Source organism: Camelus bactrianus, chromosome 1, assembly GCF_048773025.1.
Source record: "Camelus bactrianus isolate YW-2024 breed Bactrian camel chromosome 1, ASM4877302v1, whole genome shotgun sequence".
Lineage (NCBI taxonomy): Eukaryota > Metazoa > Chordata > Mammalia > Artiodactyla > Camelidae > Camelus > Camelus bactrianus.
Window position 1 is genome coordinate 132,659,154 of NC_133539.1, and position 18,128 is coordinate 132,677,281.

The 18,128-nt window shown below is 39.9% G+C and overlaps 1 long non-coding RNA gene across 6 annotated transcripts in view; it reads right to left on the bottom strand.

Moving 5' to 3' along the window:
* The window catches only part of LOC141579028 (uncharacterized), a 65,499-nt gene that overhangs the window by 7,530 nt on the left and 39,841 nt on the right, over nt 1-18,128 (bottom strand). For 5 of the 6 annotated variants that reach the window (XR_012509937.1, XR_012509947.1, XR_012509932.1 and 2 more), the window contains 3 exons: nt 9,734-9,831; nt 5,758-6,001; nt 3,016-3,139 (listed from right to left, as the gene is read on the bottom strand). This is a non-coding gene — a long non-coding RNA (uncharacterized LOC141579028). The remainder of the gene's footprint in view (nt 1-3,015; nt 3,140-5,757; nt 6,002-9,733; nt 9,832-18,128) is intronic. The other variant, XR_012509925.1, reaches the window with a different exon arrangement.

Genomic DNA, 18,128 nt, shown 5'->3' on the forward strand with positions numbered 1-18,128 from the left:
TTGTTCTCCCCAGCAGTTGATACAGTGTTTAGCATAGCAGGTGCTCAGTGTTTGTTGGATAGATAAATGAATGAATCAGTAAAGAGATGAGAGGTCTACAATCCCCCCCAGTTACTCAGCTGCCATTTTGGAAAGTTCATTCTCTGGAGTTAAGGAAATGTCAGTGCAGGTGGTGGGCAGACAGAACAGAGGTGAGGGCGTGGGGGAGAAAGGCCTGGTCCTGGAGAGCGCAGGAGAGGCGTGGGTGGGATAACAATGGAGAGAGAGGGAATGGAGTGGGCGCATGCAAGGAGATGTTGAAGAACAACTGATATTAACTGCAGTAAATTAAATGGAGAACATAATATATGAAGGGAAGATCAAGTTAACACAGCAAGGGTGGAAAAGGCAGTACCAGAGACGAAGAGCTCTCACTTCATCACTCACTGCATTTCACTTACGGCACCCGCCCTCTGGGAAGGCAGCGCCAAGTTCTTGAGAGACTGGTGTTTGTGCTGTGGGTGCTCTAAGTACAAAACGGTATCTTATGGCTTCCAGATTTTAAGACTGATAGATTATTTCTCTTATGTCCCGTGTCTGAGTTCTCAAACAGCATGATCTTTTGCTTCTGGGGGTGAGTTATTGTGGTTAATAACTAAGGGTTACTCCAATAATCTCAAAGGACAGTGGGGAAATCACTAGAACAAATAAAAGAGAAATTTCACTCAGAAAAAAACATATGCCCTATAGAACCTTGTGGGGGCCTTGGGGGCAATGTTACCGCCAACTCATCTAACAGTTGTATGTGAGCGCATTAAAACTCCAAGCTCAAGTCACTTAAACACATATGAGAACCAGGGTCCAGGCTGTGGTGCTTCAGACATGCACGGGAAGATGAAAAGCCTGACTATTGCCTCCGACAGGATCAGTCCAGCCGGGGAGAGCAATGGACACAGACATGATCAAGCACCATCAAGACAAGAATCAACTGCAATTCATGCTTAGAGAGGAGAGCAGAAAATCTCTAAAAAGTTGAGGGTTTGCTGCCAAGGCTTGGCAAGAGCCCTTCCAGGCAGAAAAGCAGAGAAAGATACTTCTGGCGAAGGAGTCTAGGGATGGTGGCAGGGTGCGAGGCCTAAAGAAGCAAGGGTGGAGGGCTCCAGGGTCATCTGTCAGGAGCTGTTCCCCTTCAGCAGCTAAGAGGCCTAACTAAAAAGGCAGGTGGGGTGTCATTAATGATCATGGGGAAAACTGGGAGGAGAAAACTGAGGTCAGGAGATCACCACCAAAGGCACTTTATTTGAGAGGAACAAAAATAATTCAAAAAGCACTTGAAAATCCTATCTCCCATGAACGAAAAGAACACAAAATAAGTTTCACTCCAGCGTTGAATACAGAATAACAGACTGCCTACTCTCAAAAATGGATTGAAATTTCTAATTCGTTAGGGATTATTTAGAGAATAGGAAAACGAATAAATCTGAACAATCTCTCTAGAATAGCTGTTACTCCATCCTGTTATGTAGGGTAGAGTTAGGCTGAATTATTTAATTAGTATTTTAATGAGACTATAAAGTTGTAAAAGTCCTATCAATTTCTCCCAAAAGCGTACAACTTTTCCTTTCAATGACCTTTATTTGACTTAACTAGAACAATAACTATTTTCCAAGGCTTTTTTCGTGTGTGTTAAAATACCAAATGATATGCTGCCCTCAGAATGTTGTTGTTATTATTAATGCTGATAATAGCCCCAATAAGAAATATTTACAATTATGACTCATTTTGGAATAACAGGTCATTGGATTAAAGTCCTTTTGAAAATAAGCAAAAAAAAACGAACATAATTTCTACACCAGGGACAGGAGCTGCACCCTTAATCGAACCTGGTCACTAAGCACAACAAAAGCAAAGATGAAACTCAAATCAGACACCAGGCCACAAAGCATAGCTGACTGAAGGTGCCACAAAATGACCTTTCATTCACCTAGGGAATCAGATGCGTTTCTATGTATATTATATATTTTAAAAGCAATTATTATATATATAGCATGTAATTTAGGAAAAAGAAAACTCCCTCTTTCTGTAGACTTATAAACAGGAAGCCCAATGGGGTGTCTTGCAGACATGAACCCGCATGCATAAATGCAAAGCCTATTGACAAAAATACTTTCCTGTCTCCTAAGCTTAAAAAAAAAAAAGTAATTCAAGGCAGTGGTGAGCTCAAAGGTCTCAGATACAAAACGTGCACATCATCAGCCTTCTAGTAGATAAAAGTGCGCCATGCATAATAGAAAAGATGAAGTTTCCTATGGAAATCTATTTTGAGATGCAACAATTTAAAGGCAACCGAGAGCTCAAAACCAAGTTCAAACAAAGAGAAACAAAGGCCAAGCAAATGTACAGAAATGGACAAAGACATTGGAGAAGGAGGGGATCTGTGTTCTACCAATACTCCAGATCAGCAAATTCATCCTGAATTCAAGCCAGTGATGTGCCATGAGGTCACTCAAGGAACCAGGCTGAAACCATCGGCCAGAAGTAATAGGAAAAATGTCAAAGGCAGGTGTGAGGTGTGGAAGGGGTGACCCTGTGACCCTTGCTGCCATGAGGCAGGATGCTCTTGCGGGCTTTCTGCACAGGCTGGCAGGCTCACATGACTCTGTTTAGAAGGATATCAGCCAACAGCTGTGCCACACGGGCTGCAGCCCGTGCTGAGTCACATCTAGTAACGGTTCTGAGTTCATCCTTAGACGACATGACCAGAAGGATCTGAGAATCAATGATGGAGAATTACCTGAATGAGTATTCCATTTTATTCCATGGCAGTAAACCTTCAGCTTTGTACAACATAAATATTGACAAAGATATACACAGGCAACCTATTTGAAAGCCTGACTGCATAATTGCATCTAATTGAGAAAAGCGGGCTCCGTTTCGGTATGCTAGGTCTTTGTTTGGCTCGGTAACCGATGCTTCTGAGACCCAAAGCATATTCTAGTATAACCGACAGCACAGAAATCCCCACTGATGACTTACTCATTTCAGGGTATTCATAAAATAACCCCAGTTTGCCCGTTGGATACAGATGGTTGTCCCATTCCCATCGTGGGGTGGTCTGTTCTGCTCCCGAAACTGTGGCATCATTAGATTCATGACCCAGCTGTCAAACAGATCAAATTATAAGGCAAGATATTATCAGACCAAGGTCATAAAAGTATTACTGACATTTCAAGCTGAACACATCATCTTCCCAAGAATTTAATTTCTTGTTCTCAAGATAAATTTCTTTTTATTGCTGCCTCCCTACCCTCAAGTATTGTGAAAACTAGTCCTGACTACGTACCTTGGGTTTACCAAAATTGTAACGACTACTACTACTTTATCTCCTACCTCCTTTTCAGGTGGGCACTTTAGCTTTTAGAAGATACCTACCCTCATTTGTTTTTTCCCCCATTTCTCTGCTATTATCCACCATGGCATTTTCAGTCTGTAAATTGTCAGAGAAAATAAGTAAAAAAGAAATAAAGGGTCGGTGAGCTGGTGATAAGTGCTGCAGAGGAAAATAAAGGAGGGCGAGGAATGTGTGGTAGGGAGGAGTGTGGATGGGGCAAGTGACCTTTGAATAAGGCAAAGACGGAGGCAAAGGGGTGGGCAGAGGGAACAGTGATCACAGTCCTTGAGGTCCCTCACGCTGGACAGACAGCATGGAGGCTGGTTTGGGCCAGAGTGAATAGGAAATAAGTGGTGGTTTTGGGGGGTGGAGCCTTAGAGGCTGCCGTGAGGATGTGGGCATTTTTCCCTCTGAAGGAATTGTGGAACAATGGAGGATCACTGAGCAGAAAAGTGATACTCTAACGTTGGATCGAACAGGTCCAAGACCCTAATTTAAGCTGAACAAATCAAGGGCCAAAGAAGTGACATGCCACCTCAAATTCAGTGCAGAGCTTGAAAGAAACAGCCTCGACTCGCAGCCCAGTGCTCTGCACCCTTCTGGATGTTGTCCCACAGAGATGTCTCTAAGGTTAAATTTTTTCCTCACTCAGAGGCTTGTGGGACAACTGAATGCTTCCCCCTTTTTCAAATGGCAATTTGTCATGAAAGGAATTCGGAGTTGGCAGTGAAACAAGGCATGGACCTGTAGACTACAGAGCTGTTTTTCCTGAAAGCAACAGCTGGCGCGTGGTTTACTCGTGGAGTTCAGCAGAAGAGACAGAGCAACAACAGACAACTTAGCATCTGGCGGAGCTTCGGCTGACTGCACTGCACGTTTGGATGGATTTCAAATTTGGACAGTGAGGCGGCTTCACACGAAAGGCAGGTGTATACATCATACATGCCCACACGTCTGTATGCACACACACGTGGACACACACAGAGTATATGATGTGACTTGTAAAGAGCTGCCCCTGCTAGGTTTCCCACTGCCTCTGATCTCAGCGTTAACCTTTCCCTGGCCATGCTCCCAGGGTTGCTACGAGAATTCTTTGCAATGGAACATGCCCTTCGCTTCACAAACTTTCCCCAATTCTTTCAATGACATTAGGGGAAGAGCAGGGAGCTCTGTGAGGGGGTGGGGATATGGACTCGAGATACCCCTGAATCTGAATCCACACTTCATGGCTTATTTGTTATTTAACTTTATTTACATTCAAAATGCAATTGTTGCAGATCTCAGAAGTTGATTTACACTCACTGCTGTGGCAGAATGTTGCTGTCAGTAGACCCACCACTGGATCCTCTTATTCAACACGTCCTTCCAATAATTCAGATATTACTGTATCACAAATGCCCATTTCTATATTTTGATACCTGCTTTTCAGTATAATTATCTTCCTTCTTTATTCTCTAAATCTTATGATTTTTAAACATTTTTCTGAGAAGTGTTCCACAGGCACTTTACATATGATAAGTTGATAAAGAGATCCTGGAGCTCAAAACCACATTTAAATCCTGAGATAAACTCAACTGTGCCGTATACATGGATAGGTTTAGTCTGCTTCCTTTGTTACTTTGTTTAGTAATTTTTGTTTCAAACAAGATCCTACTGTATAGCACAGGGAACTACATTCAATAACTTTTAATAGCCTATAGTGGAAAAGTATATGACAAGGAATATATATATATATATATATATGTATGTATATGTGAATCACTATGCTGTATACCAAGAATTAACACAATATTTTACACCAACTATACTTTCAACAAAAAATGTTGAAATAAAATTGGGAGGTGAAACTTCGACTGCCCAGGCTGCTGTCAAGATGAAACGATTCAAAGCAGGCCAGGTATTAGCAAACCCCCTAACACATCAAAACCCCATATGGGATCTTCTTTTTGAGCAGCACAGGCTAACCAGCTGTGGTCACCTGTAAATAAGGTTGAAGTCACTTAGACCCTTGGCTTGGGAACGCCGTGGCCACCGGGGTGGGGGTCACTGCAGCACCTACGAGAATGACGGGGACAGCCTGCTCCTGACGCCGCTCCCCAGGCCGCAGCCCGGAGCACTGCAGTCAGGTCTGAGGTCCGGCCGGGAGCGCACAGCTCCACAGCCACTCGGAGCCCTGCGGTGCGGGTGGAGCTGGGACCGCGCTCGTCCATCACCCTTCCAGGCACCCAGACTCGGGAGTCCCCTGGGGGAATTTTTCTCTGCCTCATAATTCCTGTCTCAGCCTCTTGTGGAATGCGGTCCATGCCCAACGGAAGCAGGGCTTTAACCCTCCGGGACCCAAATCCATCACGGTTTGGATCCAGGATGTAACTTCCATGTTAACTCACCTGGTGCTCGCTTCTTGTGCTGAACTGCCCTACCCCGTCGATGACATTAGGTCGTATTAGAAGTCCCGACTTGCTTGTCCTTAGCTAAGACTCTGAGCCTCTTGCTCAGTCTTCCTGACTGGAACCACTCTTCTGTGGCAGAAAAGCTTGGGCTGTCGGCAACCCATCATTGTCCTCGGTCTTTTGGGTTTTCTGTTGGTTTATGGTTCTCATGCAGGGATACCAATTTGCACATGAGAAACACCTGTAGACATTTTAAAAAATACAGACACTGGATCCTCCCCACTCTTCAGCCAAGGCTGGAAGCTTTCTCCCTCTAGCAGGGGTTACACAATAATTTGCTTGTGAATTGACCACACATATTGGCATAATCATGGTAAATTGCCCTTTACTCAGTGCTTCCCACGTGGCATTTTCTACTTCATGTTGTCTTTGTACGTTCATTATCACATTTAATCCCTGAATTATAGATAATCACCTTTTCTTTTGAGGACACTCCTACTTGCTAATCTTGAATACAAGTATCTTTGATTCTCTTAATCTATTTCATTCCTGAGTTTCCTGTTCCTGGATTTAAAGAGTGAATTATGGACACATGTATTTAAGATTCTCTTAATATATCTATCTGACTCATCCTCTAACCAAATCATATCTGGAGAAGAGAGATTTTCTCTTTTAAATATTTGCATTTTCTTACTATATAGTAGTGCGTACACACGGTGGAAAATGTAGAAAGCATATAAAGTAAGAAAATTACAGCCATACATTATCTAAACACCAAAGGACAGTGCTATGTCATGTTGGGCATTTACCCATTTTTCATAATATTTTATCATAAAATTTCCCTAGGGCAAGTTACTTAACCCTGGAATTGTACTAGACTTTTGTCAAGTACAGAATAACATTCCCAGAAATGACCCCAACATCAAAATAGTACGTGAGGCTGGGAAGGCCATAGGGCACTCAGCTTATTCTCTGAGTCCTACAAAGAATGCTGTTAATTCACTGATGTTACTCATTCGATGCCTGTGAGTCACTCACTCACTCAGCTGGCTCGGACTGAGACCTACTTTATACCAAATGCCGATCCAAGTGCTGGGGAGACCCCAGAGAGAGCCTGGATCACGGCATCACTGTCCTTCTTCATTTGCTCCCAGAATCCTACTCAACAAACCCACATGGGATTGGGGGGTGGAGGCAGGTGAGATATGGTAAAATTCATTTCATTATGTTCCTTTAGACATATTTAAATAGCATGAAAATAGTCACTAACTTTGATAAGTTTTCTTTTCCCTTCCTATGTATTTTTGAGGATGGGTATAGTTTTGGGGCAGCAAGAGTAATTGATAGATCTATAGTATGTTAGGATTTTATATGAAAAATTAAGAAGGAAACTGGCACCTTATACAAAGAGAAGAGGCAGTGAGGAAAACACAAGCCACCCTCAAACTTGGCTACCATTCAGAATTTCTGGTATTCAAAAAAGGGAAACATAATTCAAAATATTTTCCCTAAATATTTTAGCCCAGATTAGAAATACATGTAGGCAAAGTTCAGCTCACTGGAACCTACAACAATGTGCTTACTTAAGCGAAGGTATAAACAGACCACAGATACTATAATGCATCCTTTACTTTAAACTAGTTAATGTGAGCAAGTTTCATTTCACATGAATTGCTCAGTACCAATTTAGGAAATATATCCTTCTTGATTGGTAAAAATAGCTCACTGATAACCAGATTCAACAAAATTTAGTGTTAAATAATTAACCTATTTCCTTCAGGAAATGCTTTTGAGTAATCTGAGTTAAGTATTTCCTCTATCTGATCTATTTCTTTTCACAGAGAAAAGTAGTATTATTTGCACATGAGCTACTTTTACTCCTCTGGAGAAATCTGACTGTGAGCTCAGGGTAAGAGTTGTCTACTGCACAGTAGGGAAAAAAAAGATTCATTTCACAGCAAAGATCAGAATCTTTTTTTTGAGGGGCATGGTGAGCTGGGGGACAAGGGAAATGCCTTTGTTTAGAGACAGACCACAGTAATCCATCCTGAAGCTGAAAGATGAAGACCTTGTGAAGAAATGTGGAAGGACACACTGACACACAAATGTGTTCACTCTGCAAAAACAGAAAGAAGGAAAGAAAAAATAATTTAACTGCCCTATAAAGAGAATGGACAGAAAATTGGTAATAAGGGAGAGTGAAGGAAAGTTAGGGAAGGGAGGAGAAACAGTGAAAGGGAACTTGGATGCGGTGGGCAGAGTAGCAGGTTTCTGGAGCTTACAATGAAGGATGATAAGAAAAAAAGTAAAGTTTAAAAAAGTTACAAAGTTTAAAATAGTTTAAAAATTAAAAAATGAAGTTAAAAAATAATTTTTTTATAGTGGCATGGAAGATTTTAAAATGATGGAGGTTTTTATTTCAAAATTCAAGTTGTTTGAGTTTCTCCTCCATGCTCCAAACAACAGTAAGAATTGCTTGTGTAATTGGTTTTGGGGGACACCACAGAGAGTGGTGAGCAATGCAGTTAGGTTGGCCAGGAGCAGAATGATTTTGTTGAAGGCAAGACAGAAGAGAGATCAACAGTTTCATGAGGACAGAAACTCAAAGCCAGAAATTATCTTAAAAAGCTTAGTGTGGTGGGCAGAAAAATGTTCCCCCCCAATATGTCTATGCCCTTATCACCAGAAAATAGGAAGAGGTCAGTTTCCCTTGCAAAGGGGGTCTATGATTTCAGATGCGGTTAACGTTGCTAACCAGCATTCTCTAAGAGAGACGAGCTGGATTATAGAGGTGAGCCCATTGTAATCACCAGGGTCATTAAAGTAGGAAGAGGGAGACAGAAGAGGGGAGAGAGGAGAGGAGATTTGACCACAGGATCAGAGTCAGAGGCACACAACCATGCTGACCTTGAGAGAAGGAAAAGTGGTCACAGGCCAAGAGACGTAGGTGGCCTCTGGAAGCCAGAAAAGTCAAAGATACAGTTTCCCCTGAGGCCTTCAGAAACAGCCGTGCCAATATTTTGACTTCAGCAGGCTCCTGCGTTCAAGAACCCTACGAGGTTAAATTTGTGTTGTTTAGTGGAGACTATTTCTTTTTTCTTCCTACTACCATGTCATTTGGGGATACTTGTTACAAAAGAAAGTGAATACACTAAGCTCCTTGAAATGTTCAGAAATTGCAGATAACACTGGAATGTCCACTTTGATATGGGATAGGGCTTATGTGAAAATCCAAAGGACAGTGTGACCTTTGCTAACATCTGCTTTTCTCATTTTTAGGAAGAGAACAGTAAGTCAAAACCTCTGTAGTTATTATTTTAGACAAGTGTCTCTTAAAACATTATGTAGCCCTGTGCCTCAGGACACCAAGAGAGTCTCTGTTCTTAGAAGAACATGAATTCCATGAGATAGGGTCTTACATCTGAGTCCCACAGTGGTCTCTTATTGGCAATGAGAACTTGGGCAAATCATTTACCCTCTTTAAGCCACAGGATCTTCATTTGAAAAGGAAGATAAGAATAAGGATTGTTTGGGTGATTAAATTGTACACACACACACACATATATGTACAACATTTAATACAGTGACTAACACATACTAGGCACTCAACAAATTCCTGTTATGGATTTTTAAATGCATGTATAAAAGGAGGAGAAAGTTGCGGGAAGTTGTGGGAAAACTTAGTTCATGGCCCCAAAAAGGGCCATCTCTCAACGGGCTCTGATCAGTCAGTCCCCAGTGATGGGCTAATAAGCAGAAACTATAGCACTTGAGGATTTAATTTAAACATAAAAAGGAAGGAATTTAAACATAATTATTAAACAGGAGGTATGTTTACACTGTTGGCTGGATCATCTTATCTGGAGAGCTTTAATAAGCAGAGAGTCTCCCCTGTTTTAGAGATGGGCATGCAGGAAAATTACTTGGATGGGTGGGCCGTTCTCACCCCAAGATCACATGACTTAGTACTCACGGAAGTAACACCTCTTGTATGTTATTCCAGATGGACTGTCCTCCCATGATTATTGTCAGCTGCATCATCAGTTCAAGGAGACAGCCACCTGGGTCACACTGGAATATTAGAAAGAAAATCTCATTTAAATTTTAGATAGCTCTAACATGAAATAAAGTCATTATTTTATGCCTAAAAAAATCTAAGGAACAGAGAGTAAAGACACTCTTCATTGGGCAACTAAGAGAAAACATGAATCAGGTTAGACTGTCCGAAAACAAAGCTGTATTCACACGTCTTCATTTCTGTATTTTCACAGCCAATACACCAGATCTCCAGGATAAGTCACAAATCTGCCATTAAAGAATGTGATGTAGAAACACGAGGAGTAGTATTTGACAAACTGGAAGAAGAACACCTTCATGGCTAGGTTGTTCCCACAGTCAGTCTGGTCCTTGGGATCTCTGCAGCTAGAATAAAGAAAAGTTAAGTCTGTAAAACTGTGAACAGCTTTGAGACCATAATCAAAGCCACGGACACATGAGTTAACAAGCTAAATATGTATATATATATATATATATATACACAATTCACACTTTTTTCATATAAGCTGTTTTGAATTCCTTAAAATAACTACTATGTTAATTCCAACTGTACACACTGTTGTAAGAGTTTCTCCCACTATGAATGCAATATCACACAAGGCAAAAAAAAACAAAGTCACCCGTTCCTTAAAATTTATAAGCACAACAGTATCCAATGGGCAAGAACTGTCCTCTGTCAGGTGTAAGTTGAAAGAAAGCTACTTCTACACATCCTGCTAAGTGAAATTCTCTTGTCTCCCTGAACGGCAGGAAGGTAGGACTATTGAAGAAAACAAACAAAACACGGGGCAACTTGCTAGAAGCATTTGGGGAACATAAAACATCCTGCTAGTTCAAAATTTGAATTGGTCTTAGTGTTTTCAGAAGATGACCACTGAGCAGACAACTGGGAGAACGACCCAGCCACATGCAGTGTGTGGGAAGCAGTTAACTAGGGCCGCTAAGCCGCTGGCTGGGATACAAGCCAGAGAGAAGAAACATTTGTTATAGAAGCCACAGCTGATTAGAATGGAGCTACACTAACAGGAACAGCATGGGGGGAGGACACATAACAGTGTGATTACTTGTCCTCTCCGTAACGCACAAGCAAATCTGCCACTGGAACCACGACCCTCTTCCACTTATTTGCAATAGAGAGACTATTTACTTTCAACAATAGGGTACATGATCTAATGTAATTGAAATTATTATTAAGCACTGACATATTTACACAGAGCTTGGACATTCTAAAGCTTTCTTTGTCCCTTTTACTAATGCATAGCTGCAGCTAATTCACTTCTCATATAGGCTAGAGAAAATACGTTTACACTTGAAGTTTTCTAAAGACTGTAATGTACTGGAATTGAAGTGCCTAAAAGATAAAGTCTCTGTTTTGACCTGGTTCTAAAACTGGTGTAGAAATGACCTCAGCTGCAGAAGGAGCTTAACAGACTCAGTCATCTTGATTGCCACTTTCTCATATATGGCGTTCAGGGTCACGATGATGTTAAAACTGATGAGGGAAGCAGTGATGGGCGTGGCCCACCTGCACAGTCAGGTACTTCTGGATTGGGTCTCTTCCATTCAGGTTCTTGGGAAGTTCTGCTGAAAATACAATGAACACTGAAAGTCCGTAGACAATGATCCCAATAACTGAAGCAATGGTCAACAGGACCTGACAACCCAAAAGCCCAGCAGCATAAGGCTCACTAATGATCATATTTTTACACAGAAAACTTGCCCCCAATCTACGCTTAAACAGACAACATGCACGTGCTGTAAACCTCACATAAACCTGAGAAGTGATGTAAATCGCATGTAAATGCCACAAGAGACGTGAATATCCGGCATGTTAAATTTTAGGGGAGGAGGAATGAAGGATGTCAAAAAGAATGAGTACATCCACTAATGTAACATGCTGACAGCAGGAGCAGCTGTGTGCAGGGCATAAGGAATATATGGGAACTCCACTTTCTGTGAATTTTTCTGTAAACCTAAAACTGCACTAAAGAAGGAAGCCTGTTAAGTATATCTTTAAATGGCTGAAAATGGAGTAACTGGTGGCATGTTCTTTTGGAGACAAGTCTGTGATAGCAGAACCAATGAAAGTATCCCTTCTACATCTATAGAATTATTTAGGTTATGAACTAGTTGTAACCCATGAAGGGGATATGCTTCCTTTCAAGGGAGAACCTATCACTGATTCAGGGGTCAGCAGGTGCTAGCTGTCATCTTCATTCTGAATAGGACCAGTGAAGCTGTGGACATGCCCTGAGGGAAATAGTGGAAGTGACTGCAGGTCTCTGCTGATGAAAGCTTCACATGCTTTTCATACTCCTTGAGATCTTAAAATGGCAGGTACTCCTACTCCCTGCATTTGCACAAGATTCATGTCCCTGATCCATTGTAGTTCTGACTGTGTGGACTCAAGGGCAACGGGAGTGTCTGAAGCATAATTTGCACGTGGCTGGTAAGGCTTCAGTTCCTCACTAGGCAGGTATTTTTCTGCCCACTGAAGAATGCACATTAAAGGTACCATTTTTAAACTGTTTTCCTTCCATCTACCTTCTTGGTCATAGTCCAGAAGCATGTACTCAGGGTCCCTGGCTGCTCCTGATGGCTGCCCCAGAGAGAAAGCTACAAAGAATGTGAATTTCAAGACTAGGTGAACCACATCATGTTATTTACAGTAACAGCGGGAGGCTGGCTTGCACCTGCAGGGGAGAGCAGATGGAGTGTTTACAAGCCCCTCCTGGAGCCACACTCCTGCATCTGGATCCCAGCTCCGATGCTACCTGTGGGGCCTTGTGCAAATTTCTTAACTTCTAGGGGCTTCAATCTCCTCACCCATATAATGGGGGGATAATAATAGCAATTTATAGGACTATTGTGATGAGTCAATGATTTACTAATTGTGAAAACAATTAGAACATTAACCACAGGCATGTGAAAAACTATACCTAAGTATTAGCTATGAATATGGTGACCAAAGTCTTAAAAAGGTGTTTTTCTTAGTTTTTAAGCCATCACTTTGTAGAGAAAGCATTTTATTTTCTCCTCTACTCTCTTTCATCATCCTTTTCTTCACAGTAAGTCTTCATGATTGTGAAAGGAATAACTTTTTGGTGTGTGTGTGATTAAATGTGAAAATTAGTTAAGGCTGTGAAAAATGTATTATACAAGGTATATTAAGCCTTCCTCTCTTGTACAGCACATATAGGCTATTTAAATACTATGCATTTTTAAAAAGTCTGCATAATAATTTTTTAATTATGTATTAAGTAAACTTAATAGTTAAGATTCTTTAAATGCTTACTATTGCTTCAGCACACATCTATTTTTCTAAATCCTCACAATCACCCTGTTGGGAAGGTAATATTATATCTCTTTTACAGATGAGGAAATAGAGCCACATGGAGATGATGCAATTTGCCCCAAATGAAGCAACTATTAAGTGAAAGAACTGAAATACTCAAAGAGCCCAAAGACACACTAACTGTAGAGCACTGTCTACTACATGGTCTGTGAAATCAATTGTAATTCATTTCAGAACTTTTACAAACTTGACACATTTCCATTTTTCTTCCAAGCACTTAATGGGTTCAATATTTCTTATGAAACAGGAAAGCTTTCCATTCCCCTTCCTCAAGTTTCTTCTTATTTATCATCTTTTCTGATCATAATTTTAACATTTGCTCATTAAAGATAATTTGAAAGTACTCAGTACTGGACAGAACTGTTGTCCTGGATCTGTCCCCAGTCTTAGAAGAGGGCCCAGAATTTGCTTTAGGATAAATAACCTCCCTTTTGTTTTTAGTCCTGTGATTTAAGCTCAATTAACCAACTCATTCTGAAGCACCAGAGGTAGATCTCAGTTGGTTTAAGACAAATAATACCCCTCATTTTATTGGCCTCACACATGATTGGAGAATTGGCAAATAACCCAGTAAGAGCCACTATTATGTGAGGAGATACGTGCTTGTGCCCATGTGAATGATAAGCTTCCTCTATCAAGAGAGGAAGCTGCCAAAGAGACCTCTCTTGGTTTGGATGGATGATCTGGGATGCTGAGTGCCTAGAAGCAGCATGCTGAGACATCATTGGACACAGAATGAAGACAGGACAAGACCAGCCCTTGACATCATCTGGGCTACAGTATCTCTCCTTGACTGAAGCCAGACCTCAGATCTGAGGTTTTCATTTACAGGAACCAATAAATCCCATGCATCCCCAATTTTGGGTGTTGTTTAAACACATTGGAAATTGATTTTGTCACCTACAATGAAAGGACTCCAACTCTGAAAATGAATAAAAAATAAAATAAGGAAAATGCTTCTACCTATAGACATAATTCCTTCAGAAGGGTACATTGTTTGTATATTACAAATCATTTTATATATTAATTTTATTCTCAAGCCTATCGTAAGTGTAACACTTTGACATGTCATAAAATATTTTCATGGACACACTTTTTCATGGCTGCAAACTATTCTACTTTGTGAACGTTTGGAAGAATATTTTGGCTGAGATTTTATATATATATACATATAAAAATATGTCTGTGACTTTCATCCGTACTGACTTTTCCCTGCCATTTTGAAATACTTCCTGATTAAAAGTTTTTCAAAGCTAAATTAGTTGATTAAAACATAGGAATATTTTTGACTCTTGATATCAACTGCCAGACTGCTTTCTAAGAAAGCTTGAGGAGTACACTAGAAATTAACACAGCATTGTAAATCAACCATACTTCACAAAAAATATCCAGTAACCTAGGCAAGGGATTGGTGATCACTGGCATTTCATCCTCATAAACAGAGCTGTGTCACTTGAGAGGTGGAAAACTACTTCATTTTGATGTGAACTGAGTGAATTACCATTGGAGTGTGACATCTATTTTTCTTTGTGAATGTGTGTTCCTTTTCTCTGCCTTCTATGCTCCTGAGATTTTTTGATGTTACCTTTGAAGTGATCTGAACTCTCTATGTATTGAAGGAATTAGCCCCTTGTTGGATTTGTAAACAAATAACATCCTCTGGTGTTTTGTTTAAAATTAGGATGCTTCTGATGCATGGAAATCTTTGTATACTTTCCTCAGAAACTTACTGTTCATCTAGAGTTTGTGTAAACATCCATATTTATTTCTAGTTTTTTTCTAATTGTGTTACTTTTTAAATGTTTCTGGAATTTATCACAATATATGGTTCACTGTATGATTTCAATCTTTTCTTTTCCCCCCAAGTAGCTAACGAGTGTTCCATTCACTGAATAACCTTTATTTATCTCCCTGATTTGTAATGCCTTCCATCTCTTATATTAAATTATTATTGATATCAGAGCCCATATCTGGACTTCCTGTCCTATTTTCTAATCTGGCTATTCTTGAACTACTAAAAGTCTCATTATCTTATTAATTATTATATTACTAATATGATTTTATTCACAATAAACCCCAAATCAATTTTATAACTTCTGATATTTTGGAGATATGATCTTTTAATCTAGAATCATGTGATTAAAGCATCTTTTATATCTTTCAGTAGTTTTTACTTTTATTTTTTGATAGTTCCTACTATCCTTTTCTTAGGTTATTCTTAGACATTTTACCTTGGTTGTTACTCTTGGAAAATTTTAGAAATCTTAATGCCTCCATCTGGTCTCTTAATCAGACCCTGGAGAATCCTAAACCACTGATCTGATTTGAACAAATGAGGTGAAAAGAATAGGGGGAAGCACTGTGAGCAGAAGAGACTGTGGAACCTCCAGAGTGGCGCCCTGCATTGGCTCAGATGTTCTCTGGAAAAAGTTTCCTCTATGAGACTTCATAGTTCCCAGCTTGATTTTCAGTTTTCTCAGGATTTCACATTAGATTTTAAAAAGTCTGTGGCAGGTTCTTACCCAGAAAAAGAGCACTTGCACAAAGGGTTATATGTATAAACTTTCCCCAGGTGGTAAATGGAAAACTCTCTTCTTCCTAATTAAAAAAACAAGTTAAGTCAATCAAGGGATTACACCAATGAAATGACTTTTCTCCTAATTGGTCAATAAATCCTAAACATAATTTAAAAAAAATAATTTTCAGACATAGCCTCATTATTTGTAATTGCATTGGTTTTTTCCTTTTTTTTGTTCTTTTCTTTTCCGTTAACGATGTCAAACAAACAACAAAATACGTACAGTGTTCATTTTAATACTATTTTTTGAAAATGCATATGTGAACAGTAAACTATTTCCCTGCCATGGTCTGAGCTTGGGGGTCTGGGTACCTGACGAGGCCTGAGCTTGCCTTAGATTTCAGAAGTGACGGTAGTGACAGCATAGAGTCCGTGCAGGACAGAATGTTTCACAGGTGTCGGCAGCTAACTGGTCTCCACTGTGTGTTTCTTGGTTGAGCTTTATGTGTTAATTAGCTACAACTATGAAGTTTTAGAGTTTACATTTTAGAGTTTATATTTCGAATATTTTTAAGAGATGAAATCAGTAAGAATCAAGGTTTACCTGGATTATAAAAACAGATATAGTATAATAATAGCTGTCCCTAAGTACATGGCCCTTCCTCTGTGCCAGGAAGTCTTCCAAGTAGATTCTGTACATTACTTCGACCCGTCATTGCCACAGTCATGAAGAAGCAACCCTCTTATTCTTATTTTATAGGAAACTATGGCACAGAGAAGTTAAGTTGTCCAAGATCACTCAGGAAGCAAGCTGCTGTGTTCAAATATGAATTTAGGCAACTTCATTCCCAAGCTCTCACTACCACAACGCTGGCCTCTCTAAACAATGGAGCATACTTTCGCAAGTAAAGTAAAATGCTTCAATTAAAAAACTAAACAAAAAAATATTAGGCAATTTTTTAAAAAAGGAAGTACGATAAAGTGAAATGAGTTTTCATCTTCAATTTTTCAACAAGCATGTTCTAATGAAAATTTAAACTTATTAGCTGGCAATTTTAAATTTAAAATTGGCAGTTTAAATGACCAAAAAACTTTTCTTCAGTATTTTTTGTATGCTGCCAATATGATACGTTTTTGTTTTTCAGGACTAAAAAGCATTATGAACATCTAATTTTGTCTAAGTTTCAGCTTTCAACTCTGAATGTACAGTCTTTTACCAACATATGCTTTGACCCCCATCTTCAGTTGTAAACAATGGGAAATATTCATAATGGGGATTATTAGAAGCTTATTACATTGTAAAAGACAAATGTCACTTTCTATTGGTAGCTGAACCTCATTTTTTTCCATTTATAAAAAGAGGAGTTTTACCTGCTCCCTCCAGAACTTTTCAGTGCCAACATTCTGTAGATCTGTGATTCAATTTATTAAATCTATAGTTGGAGACATTTTGAAATGCTCCTAGTAAAAGCATTTTCTTTCCAAGTGTTATTCATGTTCACAACATACTGTCCTGCTGCTGCTGACTGCAAGTACCATCAGCTCTAAATTATCTCAGCTGATGGAAAGAAGCAATAATACAGATGACTCAAAAAATCATCTTTTCATAGCTCTGGAACGTTGATACAAAGATATATATTATTATTTTTTAATTTTGCAGCAGGAGTGGCAGCAATAAATTTACATTTCCAATTATATAAAATGCCTAGCTCAAACACTGCTCAAACACTGATGGCATCTCAACAAATGTTTCCCTGCTTCTCCTAACCTTTCTCTGACTTTAGGATGAGAGTCATGCTGCTTTGTGCACATCCCAACCGGAAGTGGGAGCAGTGACCGGGACTTAGTTAAAGACAAATGGGCACCTAGTCTACGATGAAAAGGAGGCGGCAATAATGAAGGCACATGTGAAAAAATGGGAGTCAACTATAAAAACCAATGTGTCTTTCCTCCTACATCTATGTCATAGCAGCTAATTTATATTTTGCATTTATTTATTGGTGTTATGAAAGGATAAAAGTCAATGCCTCTTTTCTTATACACTTATACAAGACTTTTTCTTTTCCCCCTTTTTACTGTTACTATGAATGAAGGACCACACTTCTCTTCTGTGTACACCATTCCAGTCAGTGCTCCTTCAACTTGGCTGCACATTAGAATAACCAGAGGAGCTTTAAAAACTTCCCTATGCCAGAATGCACCAAAGGCCACTAAGTACCATCCGAGTTAGCAGTGATGGAATCCAGGCACCAACATTTTTTAAGGTCCCCTGGTGATTCCAACATGCAGCCAAGGCTGACAAGCCCAGAAGTAAACAGACTAAAGTGCATCTAAACAGCGCCCGCTTTTCCTGGGTAATCTCATCTGTCTCCACGTGGGGACACCGCGCCTCCTATTCTGGCTGGACTTGTTCTTCCTGTTCAAACGTGTCCCATTTTT